The sequence below is a fragment of the Taudactylus pleione genome, unplaced genomic scaffold, assembly GCF_031769625.1.
Source record: "Taudactylus pleione unplaced genomic scaffold, aTauple2 ptg000316l, whole genome shotgun sequence".
Taxonomy (NCBI): domain Eukaryota; kingdom Metazoa; phylum Chordata; class Amphibia; order Anura; family Myobatrachidae; genus Taudactylus; species Taudactylus pleione.
This window is the reverse complement of record NW_028284717.1, coordinates 499,065-516,898: the sequence shown is the minus strand read 5'-3', so window position 1 is coordinate 516,898 and position 17,834 is coordinate 499,065. Positions and strand designations below refer to the sequence as shown.

Below are 17,834 nucleotides of genomic sequence, written 5' to 3'. Positions count from 1 at the left end.
AACGGAGAGGTAAAGTGCCAGCCAATCAGCTCCTAACTGCCATATTTCAAGTGCAGTTAGGAGCTGATTGGTTGGTACTTTATCTCTCTCCAAAGCTTAGTACATCTCCCCCCATCCGAGCTCATGATCTACAATACATTAAGAAATAAGATTTGTTCCGTATTCATGTAAGAAAGCCTAGGAGTAGGGTTGGAAGTGCAGAAAGACAGCTTATACATTTTAACAAGCGGCAGTGATGAATAGCTTCCATTGGCATTGCCCTCTTACACTCTCAGTCAGAAAGAGAACTCTGCCAACACAAATAGTAGAAGAAAGTGATGACAAGTCAATAGGAGACGCAAGCTGCTCGCACTCAGGACGGGCGCTGTCAGACAGCCATGCGCAGTGCTGAGGCAATGTACCTGACTTTAGAGGCTGAGGACAAAAAATAACTTTGCACCATCAACTTAATGCACATGCATTTTTTATGACAGCAGTTTATTGGAAGCACCTTCAAGTAATTCGTTATTATTTTGTGTGCTGACTGCGTTATTTTATTTTAAATCACAGTGCTGGACGGTGTTGGCAAAGACAAAGTCAGTTCTGTCTATTTAAGGCATAATGTTACAGCACGCAGCCGTGTAACCCTTTGCAAGGCCCCGGACAGACGTACAGTAGTGAGAAATTAGATGTTGTCAGCATTATCCAGATCCTGCAGGGGTTAGTCGTTCACTGGACTCAAGGCTGAACTGCGACACCCATGAATTTCACCAATAAAATATAGGGATGTACTTCAGTGTTTAACCCATTAGACATCCAGGAGATGATGCAGAACGTGTACTACAGTATGCCAGTCAGCGTAGCGTGATTTTGCTCTGCATATGCCCAGAAAGCGCCCCAAGGATGTTGCAGGCGGTGACCATAGAGTGCTAATTAGGCTCCTCTCTGTGCTGCAGGGTGGCCAAATGTTGGTGCCAAGGGAGGTGTAACTGCCCCCCCTATGTCCTGCTCACCCACCCCTAGTTATGGCCCTGCACCTATGCAGACTTAAGTGATTCTGATAGGGGAGGGAAAGAGCGCTGTAATGACGAGACACACATACCCAGTGTTCGCAAATACGCGCTATAGCGCAAATTTTACCTGGGATTGAGTAGTGGGGACTCACTTTTAAAGAGAAGCTGGGTCCCGGGGACGCGCTGTTCTGTAACCAATCCCTGACAGCTGGCTGCAGCACAGCGCGTCCCCCTGATAAAGACACAATGCGGTCTGTTATAGCAGCCAATGAGAGTCAGATAGACTCTCATTGGCTGCTGCTGTGGAAAGCCGTGCTGGGATCAAGTGTCTGATCCCGGCATCGGCACAGCATCCGTGCCCGGTGCTGGGACAGTGTGTTTGTTCCCAGCGCCGGGTAAGACACCGCGGCGGGTACCTGGTGAAGGGACCGCCTGGTCCCTTCCACCAGCGTCGGCGGTAAAGTGGCGGTGGGAGAAGCTTGGCTCCGGGCGCAAGCTAAGCGGAGCTCGCTGCCCGGAAGCCAAGTAGCGGTGGCGGTTGTTTGGCACTGGCCCCGAACCAAGCACGGCTCGCGGTCCAGCAGCCAATAGGAGGCAGACGCGACGTGCCAATCGCGGCTCGCCGCGTCATAGCACCGCCCATTCGCGGCATCTTGAATTAGACGCCGCTGAGCGGGAAACTTCAGTACCGGCGGAGGAGGGGAGTAGTGAAGACCTCCCAAAGAGAAGAGCGTCGCGGCAACAGTTCCGGCGGCCGCGCAAGAGGCCAGAAGACGACGTGATCAAGAAGGAAGAAAGGAAGAGGCGGGGCCGCTGGCCTGTCCTGGGGAGGAAGACTGAAGCTGAGGACCGGAGGGGACTGCGGGGGGTGGAAAGAAAAAGAGCTAACGAAGCTCCCCCCCGCAGCCTCTTCCGCCAGACGGGTAGGTGGCCTTGGGTTAACCCCTCCCTAGACAACCAGGGTTGTCGGGCACTAGGCCCATGGCATAAATTCAGGCCTGTGGGTATATAGGTGGGCACAAGGCCCGGGCTACATAGGGGGCATTAGGCCCAATTGAAGGTATCTGCCCCACAAATAGGTGTGAGTGACCTGGGCATTACGCCCGGGTCACTAAAGGGCAAATAGGTGGGCCAATACTGGGGGCAATGCATAGGGGGTCAACTACTGGGGGCACTGCATAGGGGGGCTACTAGGGGTAATGCATAGGGGGGATTACTACTGGGGGCAATGCATAGGGGGGCTACTAGGGGTAATGCATAGGGGGATTACTACTGGGGGCAATGCATAGGTGGACTACTGGGGGCAATGCATAGGGGGGCTACTAGAGGTAATGCACAGGGGGATTACTGGTATATGTTTAGGATGCTGCCGGCCGCAAAACCGACTGCCGGCTTCCCGACTCCTCAATCCCGGCTAGGGTTAAATGACAAATCTAAAATGACAAATTAAAATCTAGACGCCTATCATTACTCCTACGCCGGGAGACCGGCACCCGGCATGCCGATCATGCCGATCGAAGGGATGCCGGGCGACGCGAGTGGACAGCCGCGCGGGGGGAGGGTTAGGTTTAGAGCTCCCGGGGGGGACTTAGGGTTAGACACCCCCCCCGCCGTGAGTGTAAGGGTTAGGCCAGGGGAGGGGGGGTTAGGGTTAGGCACCCCCGGGGGGAGGTTAGGGTAGCGGGGAAGGGGAACTTAGGTTTAGGCACCCCTAAGGGAGGGTTAGGGGGGTAGGTTAGGTTAGTTAGTACTTACCTGGGGACAGTCGGGATTTCCAACGCTGTCGGGCTGCCGGGATCTCTTCCTCTGTCTGCCTGTCGCTGCCGGGATTCGAACTGCCGGCCATGCGTCTGACGGTATTACATACCGATTCCGGATTACTACTAGTGGCAATGTATAGGGGGTCAACTACCAGGGGCAATGCATAGGGGGGGGACTACTACTGCGGCCAATGCATAGGGGGACTAAAGGGCATTAATGTGCACCATAATGTGTAAAGGCCGGGCATGGCTGTGTATCAAAATGTGTAAAGACTGGGCATTACTGCGTGGCATAATGTGTAAAGGGTATTAATGTGCGGCATAATGTGTAAAGGCTGGGCATGGCTGTGTGGCATCATTTGTAAGGGGTTAGGGGAGGTCTGAGAGGCATATGGGGAGCTCTAAATCATAAATTATGATGGGACCCATAATGTTCCCTCTAGCTCCGGCGGGAGGCAGGGCGCCGGAGCTAGAGAGGGCATGTCCGTGCGCACGCGACCGAGAAGGGGGCGTGGTCATCAAAAAGGGGGCGTGTCTATAAGACGCATCCCCTTTTCGTCACTCTTGGGGGCGTGCCCGCACTTACGGACACGCGGGGCAGCCCCCAAGCCCTGCAGACAGGGAGAATAGATGCCGGGAGCATGCGCCCGGCGTCTATTCTCTGGCGGTGACCAGGTCACCGCACATTTCTTCACCCGCGGGACACTGCGACCCGCTGGTGAAGACGGTTCCCGCAGGCTGTTAGGACAGGGCGCTTTTTGCCTTCCAGAAAGAGGGCAGGGCACCGCGTCCCGCTAAAACAGCCTAGCGGGAACGCTAGACCCAGAAACGGTCAGGAAATACCCCATTTTTTTAAAGTGTAGGGTCCCTGGGACCCACATATTTTGTCAGTCACCGCGATCACTGCATACCCCTGTGATAGTTGTATTATTTGTGGGTATTCAGAGGCAGACAGCACTAGCGAGACGCTTGTGATGGGCTTATTGCACATTGTCTACATGTTACAAGGTTTCCGATGGCTACATCTGTATATAGTGGCAGGAGCCTGAGAATAAACACATCTGAGAGATGTAAAACTGTTACATAGTTTATGGATAATGATATATTTTTTTCCGAGACTCATCTAGTATTTCAATTATTTCTCATCTGAAAAGTCTATATGGGGAGATGATGCACTAAGTGGAGAGTGACAAAGTACCAACCAATCAGCTCCTAAAGCTGGGTACACACTTACCAATGCCAGATCAGACGGGGGAAGGGACATGTCATGCTAACGACCCAGGGGAGCGCACATATCATGGGTACACACTAGACGATGTACTTGATATGTCGCTCTGATCAGACCCAGCATTACTGTCATTTTTCATACACGGTCTGTATAGTGACAGTTAGGAGCTGATTGGTTGGTGCTTTATCTCCGTTCACTTTATGTCTCTCCAAGGCTTAGTACATCTCCCTCTATGTCTTAAGACACCATACACCAGAACATCCTACAGAGAACTTTACTGGCGACCTCGGGAGTTTTCACAAGATCATAAACCGGAGACGTCTCCTGTAGACGATGAGCCAACGCCATAGACACAACACTCCTCAACCAGAGAAGATTGTTAAGACCGTACTTTAAAATCCTAAAGACCAGATCATCAATCACGAAGTCATAACTGAACCAGAGAGTCTTCATGACACAATCTCCCAGAATAAGCTAATGCCCCAGAGCCAAGAAGAAAATCCTGATATAGAGTTCAACACAAGACACTGCAATAACGACTACTCGGCAAGTGCAGCAAAACAGAGCAAATTGTGAGTTACACCCCCACGTCCTGGTAGCCTGGCCAACATGATGTGAATTATGTGCCTGCAGGTTACCACAAGCAAGTGTGGGTCCTCAATGCAACTGAATATATTACTAGCGCCAGGATATTCCAGCTTGGGTACATTTTAACAAGATGACCTGCAGTGTGGGGCCCTCCCTCGTCATATTGTGATACCAGCCAAAACCTGATAAGCTCTGGGCAGATTTGAATGATAAAAGGAATCATTGCCACAAAAAAAGTTCAGTGGTCACCCAGGTCACACCTGCCTCATGTCTAATAGCAGCTCTGGACTAATAGCAGTGGCAATGATCTAATAACACTGGCTCTGGTCTAATAGTACTGGCTCTGGTCTAATAGTACTGGCTCTGGACTAATAGTACTGGCTCTGATCTAATATCACTGGCTCTGGTCTAATAGCACTGGCTCTGGTCTAATAGCACTGGCACTGGTCTAATAGTACTGGCTATGATCTAATAGCACTGGCTCTGGTCTAATAGCACTGGCACTGGTCTAATAGCACTGGCTATGATCTAATAGCACTGACTCTGATCTAATAGCACTGACTCTGGTCTAATAGCACTGGCTCTGGTCTAATAGCACTGGCTCTGGTCTAATAGCACTGGCACTGGTCTAATAGCACTGGCACTGGTCTAATAGCACTGGCACTGGTCTAATAACACTGGCTATGATCTAATAGCATTGTGTCTGGTCTAGTAGCACTGACAATCATTTAATAGCACTAACTCTCATCTAATAGCACTGGCTCTGATCTTATAGCACTGGCTCTGATCTAATAGCACTGGCTCTTGTCTAATAGCACTGGCTCTGATCTTATAGCACTGACTCTGATCTTATAGCACTGGCTCTCGTCTACTAGCACTGGCACCAGTTATGGCGTATTTTGCTATTGTCACATATTTACACTGAAAACTCAGTGACATATTGTTATCTTGTTCACATGTCAACATTCATCTTCTGACTAAAGCTACAGTTGCAGTGGTATGTATGGCCTTATCCCTTGCCCTAATCCTATCCCTAATGTTGGCATTTTGCAAAATATCAGCATTTCACCCGTTGTCATTTACAGTGTTGAATTTGTGAACATTTCAACATTTTTACATCATAACTGTCAGCATTGTACAGTCGACATTATGAATGTTGATGTTTTGAGCATCGCCATCCTGACTAAAATACGTGCACCCCAAAATAAACACATTAGACTGTAAGTCTATGCTTGTGTTTGGGATGCAAAATTGCTGACTACTCTGATTCAGTGTTGTTACTGTACTACCCACAGTATCTCTGTACTACCCACATTATCTCTGTACTACCCACATTATCTCTGTACTACCCACATTATCTCTGTACTACCCACATTATCTCTGTACTACCCACATTATCTCTGTACTACCCACAGTATCTCTGTACTACCCACATAATCTCTGTACTACCCACATAATCTCTGTACTACCCACATTATCTCTGTACTACCCACAGTATCTCTGTACTACCCACATTATCTCTGTACTACCCACAATATCTCTGTACTACCCACAGTATCTCTGTACTACCCACAGTATCTCTGTACTACCCACAGTATCGTTGTAATACCCACAGTATCTCTGTACTACCCATATTATCTCTGTACTACCCACATTATATCTGTACTACCCACAGTATCTCTGTACTACCCACATAATCTCTGTACTACCCACATTATCTCTGTACTACCCACAATATCTCTGTACTACCCACATTATCTCTGTACTACCCACAATATCTCTGTACTACCCACAGTATCTCTGTACTACCCACAGTATCGTTGTAATACCCACAGTATTTCCAGTACAGCTAATACTCCTTTTATAGACTTAAATAACGTAATAATTATAGACAAGAAAGAAGAAAAACACTGTGGGACTATACAGAGTAGAGTCACACTACAGAAACACCGCCTGTAATACAATATGCTCCTCTCTCATTGTCCACCAGGCACCAGCCCTACACTGAAAAACACAGGAGCCCTTCTTGGCCCTACAGGGCTGTGAAGAGTTTGAGGGCAGAAATAACAAAGCTCCTCCTGGGTGGTGTAGGGGGTGAGTTGTTACAATTGCGTAATTTATGCCCCACCACTATACAATGGTGTGATTAACGGCATTCTAAAGCGGACCCACGACGACTCTATATATTGCAAATTGCATCATCAATCTGCCCGAATAGCCCACTTCACTCGGGAAATGGGTGGGAAGTACAGGGCACGCTCCCCCCCCAGGAGATTCTCCTACCTTTCTGGGTGCACCTACATAGGTAACCCTCTCGCGTCATACAGACAATATCACCAGAAACATTCTTGAGTCATTAAGAGACACTGCTCCTAAAACTCAGCAAAGACCCAAGAGGTGCAGTAACACACTTGAGCAGTAAAAACAATATCACTAGGAATATACAGTATAGGCTGCTGCAGATGTGTCCTTATACAGCTTTGCTGCAGTGACGCTAAAAAGCCTCTCTTCATGCGCCAGGTCCCGTGAGACTGTGCTAAGGATGCAACCAGGATGCACCAGCAGACTGTGATTAATGTGATATGTGACACTGATTCTGTATACAAAGTGCTACAATGTAGCAGCCGCAGATTTCTTCATTGCAAGTTCTGTTGTGGTTCGTATACACAGACTCAGGTGCCCACAGATAATCAGGTGTCACACATCATATTACTCAGCACAGTCTCCCATATACAGACTCAGGAGCACACAGATATACAGGTGTCACATATCACATTACTCAGCGTAGTCTCCCATATACAGACTCAGGAGCACACAGATATACATGTGTCACATATCACATTACTCAGCGCAGTCTCCCATATACAGACTCAGGAGCACACAGATATACAGGTGTCACATATCACATTACTCAGCGCAGTCTCCCATATACAGACTCAGGAGCACACAGATATACAGGTGTCACATATCACATTACTCAGCACAGTCTCCCATATACAGACTCAGGTGCCCACAGATATACAGGTGTCACATATCACATTACTCAGCGCAGTCTCCTATATACAGACTCAGGAGCACACAGATATACATGTGTCACATATCACATTACTCAGCACAGTCTCCTGTATACAGACTCAGGTGCACACAGATATACAGGTGTCACATATCACATTACTCAGCACAGTCTCCCGTATACAGACTCAGGAGCACACAGATATACAGGTGTCACATATCACATTACTCAGCACAGTCTCCTATATACAGACTCAGGAGCACACAGATATACAGGTGTCACATATCACATTACTCAGCACAGTCTACCATATACAGACTCAGGTGCACACAGATATACAGGTGTCACATATCACATTACTCAGCACAGTCTCCCATATACAGACTCAGGTGCACACAGATATACAGGTGTCACATATCACATTACTCAGCGCAGTCTCCCATATACAGACTCAGGTGCACACAGATATACAGGTGTCACATATCACATTACTCAGCGCAGTCTCCCATATACAGACTCAGGAGCACACAGATATACAGGTGTCACATATCACATTACTCAGCGCAGTCTCCCATATACAGACTCAGGAGCACACAGATATACAGGTGTCACATATCACATTACTCAGCACAGTCTCCCATATACAGACTCAGGAGCACACATATATACAGGTGTCACATTACTCAGCCCAGTCTCCCATATACAGACTCAGGTACACACAGATATACAGGTGTCACATATCACATTACTCAGCGCAGTCTCCTATATACAGACTCAGGAGCATACAGATATACAGGTGTCACACATCACATTACTCAGCACAGTCTCCCATATACAGACTCAGGAGCACACAGATATACAGGTGTCACATATCACATTACTCAGCACAGTCTCCCATATACAGACTCAGGTGCACACAGATATACAGGTGTCACACATCATATTACTCAGCGCAGTCTCCCATATACAGATTCAGGAGCACACAGATATACAGGTGTCACATATCACATTACTCAGCGCAGTCTCCCATATACAGACTCAGGAGCACACAGATATACAGGTGTCACACATCATATTACTCAGCACAGTCTCCCATATACAGACTCAGGAGCACACAGATATACAGGTGTCACATATCACATTACTCAGCGCAGTCTCCCATATACAGACTCAGGTGCTCACAGATATACAGGTGTCACATATCACATTACTCAGCGCAGTCTCCCATATACAGACTCAGGTGCACACAGATATACAGGTGTCACATATCACATTACTCAGCACGGTCTCCCATATACAGACTCAGGTGCACACAGATATACAGGTGTCACATATCACATTACTCAGCGCAGTCTCCCATATACAGACTCAGGTGCACACAGATATACAGGTGTCACATATCACATTACTCAGCGCGGTCTCCCATATACAGACTCAGGAGCACACAGATATACATGTGTCACATATCACATTACTCAGCGTGGTCTCCCATATACAGACTCAAGAGCACACAGATATACAGGTGTCACATATCACATTACTCAGCACAGTCTCCATATACAGACTCAGGTGCACACAGATATACAGGTGTCACATATCACATTACTCAGCACAGTCTCCCATATACAGACTCAGGAGCACACAGATATACAGGTGTCACATATCACATTACTCAGTGCAGTCTCCCATATACAGACTCAGGTGCACACAGATATACAGGTGTCACATATCACATTACTCAGCGCAGTCTCCATATACAGACTCAGGAGCACACAGATATACAGGTGTCACATATCACATTACTCAGCGCAGTCTCCCATATACAGACTCAGGTGCACACAGATATACAGGTGTCACATATCACATTACTCAGCGCGGTCTCCCATATACAGACTCAGGTGCACACAGATATACAGGTGTCACATATCACATTACTCAGCGCAGTCTCCCATATACAGACTCAGGAGCACACAGATATACAGGTGTCACATATCACATTACTCAGCGCGGTCTTCCATATACAGACTCAGGAGCACACAGATATACAGGTGTCACATATCACATTACTCAGCACAGTCTCCTATATACAGACTCAGGAGCACACAGATATACAGGTGTCACATATCACATTACTCAGCACAGTCTCCCATATACAGACTCAGGTGCACACAGATATACAGGTGTCACATATCACATTACTCAGCGCAGTCTCCCATATACAGACTCAGGTGCACACAGATATACAGGTGTCACATATCACATTACTCAGCGCGGTCTCCCATATACAGACTCAGGAGCACACAGATATACAGGTGTCACATATCACATTACTCAGCGTGGTCTCCCATATACAGACTCAGGAGCACACAGATATACAGGTGTCACATATCACATTACTCAGCACAGTCTCCATATACAGACTCAGGTGCACACAGATATACAGGTGTCACATATCACATTACTCAGCACAGTCTCCCATATACAGACTCAGGAGCACACAGATATACAGGTGTCACATATCACATTACTCAGTGCAGTCTCTCATATACAGACTCAGGTGCACACAGATATACAGGTGTCACATATCACATTACTCAGCGCAGTCTCCATATACAGACTCAGGTGCACACAGATATACAGGTGTCACATATCACATTACTCAGCGTGGTCTCCCATATACAGACTCAGGAGCACACAGATATACAGGTGTCACATATCACATTACTCAGCGCGGTCTTCCATATACAGACTCAGGAGCACACAGATATACAGGTGTCACATATCACATTACTCAGCACAGTCTCCTATATACAGACTCAGGAGCACACAGATATACAGGTGTCACATATCACATTACTCAGCACAGTCTCCCATATACAGACTCAGGTGCACACAGATATACAGGTGTCACATATCACATTACTCAGCGCAGTCTCCCATATACAGACTCAGGTGCACACAGATATACAGGTGTCACATATCACATTACTCAGCGCGGTCTCCCATATACAGACTCAGGAGCACACAGATATACAGGTGTCACATATCACATTACTCAGCGTGGTCTCCCATATACAGACTCAGGAGCACACAGATATACAGGTGTCACATATCACATTACTCAGCACAGTCTCCATATACAGACTCAGGTGCACACAGATATACAGGTGTCACATATCACATTACTCAGCACAGTCTCCCATATACAGACTCAGGAGCACACAGATATACAGGTGTCACATATCACATTACTCAGTGCAGTCTCTCATATACAGACTCAGGTGCACACAGATATACAGGTGTCACATATCACATTACTCAGCGCAGTCTCCATATACAGACTCAGGTGCACACAGATATACAGGTGTCACATATCACATTACTCAGCGAGGTCTCCCATATACAGACTCAGGAGCACACAGATATACAGGTGTCACATATCACATTACTCAGCGCAGTCTCCCATATACAGACTCAGGAGCACACAGATATACAAGTGTCACATATCACATTACTCAGCGCAGTCTCCCATATACAGACTCAGGAGCACACAGATATACAGGTGTCACATATCACATTACTCAGCGCAGTCTCCCATATACAGACTCAGGTGCACACAGATATACAGGTGTCACATATCACATTACTCAGCGCGGTCTCCCATATACAGACTCAGGTGCACACAGATATACAGGTGTCACATATCACATTACTCAGCGCGGTCTCCCATATACAGACTCAGGAGCACACAGATATACAGGTGTCACATATCACATTACTCAGCGCGGTCTCCCATATACAGACTCAGGAGCACACAGATATACAGGTGTCACATATCACATTACTCTGCGCTGTCTCCCATATACAGACTCAGGAAAACACAGATATACAGGTGTCACATATCACATTACTCAGCGCAGTCTCCCATATACAGACTCAGGAGCACACAGATATACAAGTGTCACATATCACATTACTCAGCGCAGTCTCCCATATACAGACTCAGGAGCACACAGATATACAGGTGTCACATATCACATTACTCAGCGCAGTCTCCCATATACAGACTCAGGAGCACACAGATATATAGGTGTCACATATCACATTACTCAGCACAGTGGGCCTGATTCAGAGCCGGACGCTCTGACCAGAGCACTCGCTCTGAATCAGTGCCCTCCTACCTAAAAATGGAGCAGCCTCCTGGCTGCTCGCATAGCTGTGGGTGACCACCCACAGCATATGCGAGCGGCCAAAAAGATGGTCGCGATGGTCAAGACCATCGCGATCATCGGGCTTGCGACGAGACCCTGCGGTAGGGTCTCGGTGACCGCAAGCCCTGGAGTGATTTTGGCTCTATCAGAGCCAAAATCACTCCCACTGACATCACTAGTGATGTCAGTGGGGCCGGACTCAGACGGTAGGCGTTCCCATGGGAACGCCTCCGTCTGGCAGCCACGCCCCCGGCACGCCCACCAAAGGGGGCGTGCTGTCAGTCACCATTGACAGCACGCCCCCTTTGGTGCGAGACCCAGAGCGACAGCTTGGCTGTCGCTGTCCGGGTCTCGCGCATGCGCACGACAGAGCTCCCTCCGTACAGTAGATGCATTTTCGGCAAAAAAAAAAGATGCCCAGCGCTAGCAGAGTAGTACGGGCAAGTTACGCTGCGTGGCGAATTGAGGTTAGATGTACGAGGACACATCTGTACGTCAAGCGATAATTCCCCTGAGCCATAGAGACAATAGCACAAGAAATACATACAGTAGAATTCCGACATACAATGGTCTGAAACGGAAATGGACCAGCAAGTAATATATTAATGTATTGCAAACACTTCAGAAGACAACATTTTTGAACCATAAAAACTTCTACAAGCAGTATCTTTTACTTAATTAAATACATTATACTAGGTACTGCAACTCACTGGAATAACGCCTCATACGTAAAATAGGACTTGCCAGAAATTGCCTGACAGAACTTCAGAGAAACCCAATTGCTTCCATTTGACAGACATGTTTTCTAAGAACTGACTTTCTCTAACAAACTATGTAACCATGGAAACAATCACAGCCGTCCACACTTTGTTGCCATGGTTACAAATGTTGCAATAGAGGGTCAACGGTTCACAGCCTGTCAACAAAAAGCGCGTCTCTGAGTTTTCAACAGCCGATTTCAGGCAGAAGTCCTATTTCAAGTGTCTTGAGTTATTTCAGACAATTGTAGGACCTAGCAGAATTATTTTAATTAGACTTTTTTTTTTTAGTGGAGTCACACCTAAGGCAAGGAGAATACTGAATATAAGAGCATCAACTTTTCTCTCTTTTATATTTTAAAGACTTGCAGCAGGATTCTTTACAGCCAAACATCTCCAAGGACCTTTTTCTTGTTATCTATTTCAATTAAAAGAAATCATTGTTCAATCATAATTTTAATGGCTGATCATCTTTCCCTTTGCTAAAATTATATCATAAAAGCCATTTAAATGGAATTGAATAGTAACTGAATGACTTTACTTACACAAAGAATTACGATGAAAGCTGCTTTCTTAAAAGCCCCTACGGAGTTAAATATTAAAGGCTGCCTCATTAAATATTTGTTATAGGGTATAAGTTTAACCCTAACATGCATGGCTTCTGACTCCCACTTACTGTATGTGCCATGATACACACTAGCCTTTCTGGGGTATATTTACTAAACTGTGGGTTTTTAAAAGTGGAGATGTTGCCCATAGCAACCAATCAGATTCTACTTATCATTTATCTAACACCTTCTAGAAGATAATAGCTAGAATCCGAATGGTTGCTATGGGAAACATCTCCACTTCTAAAAACCTGCACTTTAGTAAATATACCCCCTATGAGTGCATTTATCACATTAATCACCTGTATGAAACCTTTAATGTATATATTGTTCCTTGGGTATCCGGTTGACTTTCAGAAGGTCGACACCAGGATGTTGACAATTATGATCATTAGGTCGACAGTCAATGTGTAGACATGCATTTAGGTCAACTTGGTTAAAATGTCAACATATTTTTGTTGTTGATTTTTAGGGTTAGGTTTAGGGTTAGACTAAAGTAACCAAAACACCATATGTTGACATTTTGGTGTCAGCATGTTAAAAGTCGACATTCTGAAAGTGTTGATATTTTTAACCATGTTGACCTTAATACATACCTACATATTGATTGTTGACCTAATGAGCATGTTGGAATTCTTGTTGTCGACATTCAGAATCTGTCAACATTCTAAATGTCGACCCTCTGAATGTCGAAAAGTCATACCACATCCGTCCCTTGGTATGGAGGAGGAAAAAACAATCAGATTCTGCGATACCCCCCAAAACGATAAGTAAAATATAAACTTGTCATACTGTATAGTGACAAGCTGACATTAGTGTCTATGGGCAGATGTACTAAGCTCTGGAAAGTGATAAATTGGAGAGTGATAAACTACCAACTAATCAGCTCCTAACTGTCATTTTTCAAACTGCCTTGAAGATGACAGGAGATATTTAATAAGGGGAGAAAAGTCCTTTCTTCCACAAAAAGACTGGGGTATCCTCCTATTTATTAAAGGCTATAGGCCGTGGTGGCTATCAGCGAGTATGGCCTGTGGTAGCCATTGCTGTGTATCCTTCTATGCGTCTCTTATTCATAATGCAGCCATTTTGTTGCCTAAAGCAACATCAATATAATAATTCTCTAATGCCGGTTACACACTAGACGATATGTCATCCGATCCGGCAGTGTGTACCTGCTATGTCAATAGCAGGTCCGAAGGGCGATATCGTCTGCGGGAGTCATGCTGTCGAATGCAGCATGGCTCCCGCTGTCGCACAGTCGCTCCTGGCATCAGCAAGAATGTACGCACTTGCCGATGCTGGCACCCTGCCGGGTCCCGTCATTAATGTGGTCGGTACACACTCTAGGCATCTTAATGCCGGTACACGCTAGACATCCTCTAATGTGTACCGGCCTTAAGGTCTATCCTGCCTCCAGCACGCATGCACAGTGGGAGCTGGGGTATAATGTGGCCCCCACTGCTAGGGAGACTGGATGGACCCCAGCAGGAGAGAAGGAAGACTTGCTAGGAGATAAGAATGCAGCAGCGGGATAGTGGGGTGAATTGGAGCTCGGGGGCAGGGGTGGGGTGTAAAGCAGGACATTGCAGCGGGTCGGAGCAGTGGGCAGGCAGGTGGCGATTAGTACAGAGTGTTGGCGGGACAGAACGGAGCACCAATAAGTTCACTAGGAACCAATAACATAATTCAGAGGACGGAATGTATTAACGGGGAAAATGCGGCTTTCAGGGGGTTTTCCGCATTCCCCATATGTACAAAGCACTTCGTCCCGGTGGCGTTACCCAATAGAAGCCTACTTATCGGGATGCTCCCCTTTTGAAGGGATCCGATTGGATCCGTCCCATCACCACCCGCGGCCCGCGCCCTTCTGCAGATGCACAGAAGGACGCCAGAGGGATTTCTGGGTATTAAACCAGAAAGTCCCTCTAGCCGGGGGATCGCATAGGACAGCTCTTATCGGGAGAGCTGTCATTTGCGTTATTCTAGGTACATACCGCGGTGTGTACCCAAAGACAGGTGGGATGTATCGCCTGGTGAACGCGATGCTTAGTACATCCCGCCCTGAATGAGATAATATGTGGAGCACACCTCAGAGAATTGGTAGGCTGAACTGCCATAAATATTACTTCACCCCACAAACTACACTTACTCCTGCTGTCTATTAAACGCATTAACATAAATGTGATCTCCATAAGGGACCTATAGTCTTAGATCTAAGTCATGGAAAGACATCTCAGCCTCGGGACAGAATTGTGTTTGCCTCTCGGGGTACCGGAGTGCAGCATATTGCAAATTAAACATTTGATACATATTTTAGACTCTTAATAGAGAAAAAAAAAAAGTAAATGCATATATTTCTCCTCTGGATTAAATATTTCATAGAGTAAGCACTTTACTGTTTTAAAAGTACAAATTATTCCACATGAGCCCCTCAGCTACGGAAAAGCTGTTTATTAGGAAAGATATGTCTGCACTAAGAATACATTGATATGGATTTTTCAACAAAAGCAGAACTGAATATTACATACAGTATTACATTACTGCAATGCTCGGGCAACCATCATATGCTAACAATGTTTGATCAGCATTGGCATAAAATAAATTGAAATCGGTGGGTTATACTGAAAAAAAAAAAAGTTCCATTAATTTTAATGACATTGGGCGCACATTAAAGCAGGGGCTCTTATAGACGTTGGCAGGAATATTTCTACGTTCTCCTTTTCCAAAATTAAACTCAATGGGGAGAACTAACTCGCAGTGTAAATCTCAACACAATATCAGTAATTTGCTATTTGAAGAGGTTACAGACATGGGGAGATGTATCAAACCTTGGAGAGAGATATAGTGGAGTACCATCCAGCTTTGTACTGTCATTATACAGGCTGTATTTGAGAAATGATAGGAGCTGATTGGCTGGTACTTTATCTCCCTAGTTTATCTCTCCTCAAGGACCAAATGTATTAGGGTGAGAGTATAGAAAATGTTAGAGTATACCAGTAACCTCTCACATTGGTCGAATTTTATCTTTAAAATGGGAAAACATCTGAATGAGTTTTTTGAGTCTGTAAATCATGCGAGTTTGCTCTGTTGATTTGTTCTCGGACTCTTTTTACATTGGCCGAGTTTAAAAAGTGTGAGAAAACTGAACTCTCACCCTATTAGATTTGGTCCCAAGGCTTAGTACGGAATCGGTATGACTTACCGCCGGACCTGTGCCCGGCGGTTGAAATCCCAACACCAGGAGGAAATCCTGATTGTCGAAGGTAAGTATATACTAACCTAATTCTAACCCCCTAACCCTCCCTTAGGGGTGCCTAACCCTAACCTCCCCCCCAAATACCTAACCCTAATCCCCCCTCTAAGTGCCTAAACCTAACCCCCCCTTCCCCGCAGTCTAACCCTAATTCTCCCGGGGGGGCGCCGAATCCTAACCTCCCCGCAGGGGTGCCTAACGCTAACCCCCGTTCCCCTAGCCTAACCCTAACCCTCCCAGGGGGTGCCTAACCCTAAGTCTCCCCGGAAGCCCTAAAACCTAACCCCCCCCCCTGCAGCTATCCGCGCCCAGTGCCCGGCTTACCTTCGATCAGTATGCCGGGTGTCGGGCTCCCGGCGTAGGTCTAATGACATGTGTCGGGATTTCGACGCCTGTCATTAGTACCTTGCCAGGATTAGACAGTCGGGAAGCTGGCGGTCGGTATTTAGACTGTCGGCTTCTTGACTACATCCCCACCCCCAGTATGTGGCTGTTATACAGTATATATATAAAAACAGAGAAATATACAGTATATTCAAAAGGGATCATCAGGGCTGCCATCAGATACTGTGGGGCCCCGGACTGGCAGAACAGACAGGACCCCTTACCTTGGACGGGGAGGGCAGATTGTCAGAGGTGGGCATTGCTGTGAATAATGTGAGTGGAGCTACAGTGGAGGTTTGGCAATGGGGTAAACCAGTTTAAAAAAGGGTGTGGGAGCAGGGTGAGGGTCTGAGTGTGAGAGCAGTGTGAGGGGGCGAGAGCACGGTAAGGGGGTGAGAGTGCAGGTTGAGGGGGTGAGAGCGCAGGGTGAGGGGGTGAGCACAGGGTGAGAGTGCAGGTTGAGGGGGTGAGAGCGCAGGGTGAGGGGGTGAGCACAGGGTGAGAGTGCAGGGTGAATGGGTGAGAGCAAAGTGAGGGGGTGATAACAGGAGTCTCTGTACCTGGTCTCTGTACCAGGAATATCTGGATGGGAAGTGGGATCCCCAGCAGCCTCTCCTGCCCGAGAGGGCACTTCCTCTTCACATCACGCGGCATGGGCGGCAGATGTAGGTAGCTTCTCCCCCCTCTGCTGCTGCTCCCTCTTCCCCAATAGCCAATAGAAGTTCACGGACCGGCAGCCAATTAGGAGCCGCCGCTGTAGCCGCCCCCTGATTGGCTGCCAGTTCACCAGCTATGATTGGCTCTCGGCCGGCACCAACTTCAAAATGCCACTGGCCCTTATGCACTCTGCTGACACCCGGGCCCCTCTCTGTTGGGGCTGGCTACATGCGTTTTCTGAACAATATCACAGCTTACTAACGGCTTTGGGGCTTATTTACATTGGGATGTAAGTCAGTTTTATTACACGCCCCCAGATGTAGCTTTACACGCCCACTTTACCGCCGTGCTCATCGGTGTTCCTTGCACAGACTCCCTG

At 46.9% G+C, this 17,834-nt stretch overlaps 1 protein-coding gene across 1 annotated transcript in view; it reads right to left on the bottom strand.

The window, feature by feature from the left end:
- Positions 1 to 17,414, bottom strand: part of CTNNA2 (catenin alpha 2) — a 937,723-nt gene extending 920,309 nt beyond the window's left edge. The window contains exon 1 of the mRNA XM_088442722.1: positions 17,359 to 17,414. The gene's annotated coding sequence lies outside the window, so the exon portion shown is untranslated. The remainder of the gene's footprint in view (positions 1 to 17,358) is intronic.
- Positions 17,415 to 17,834: the final 420 nt, after the last annotated feature.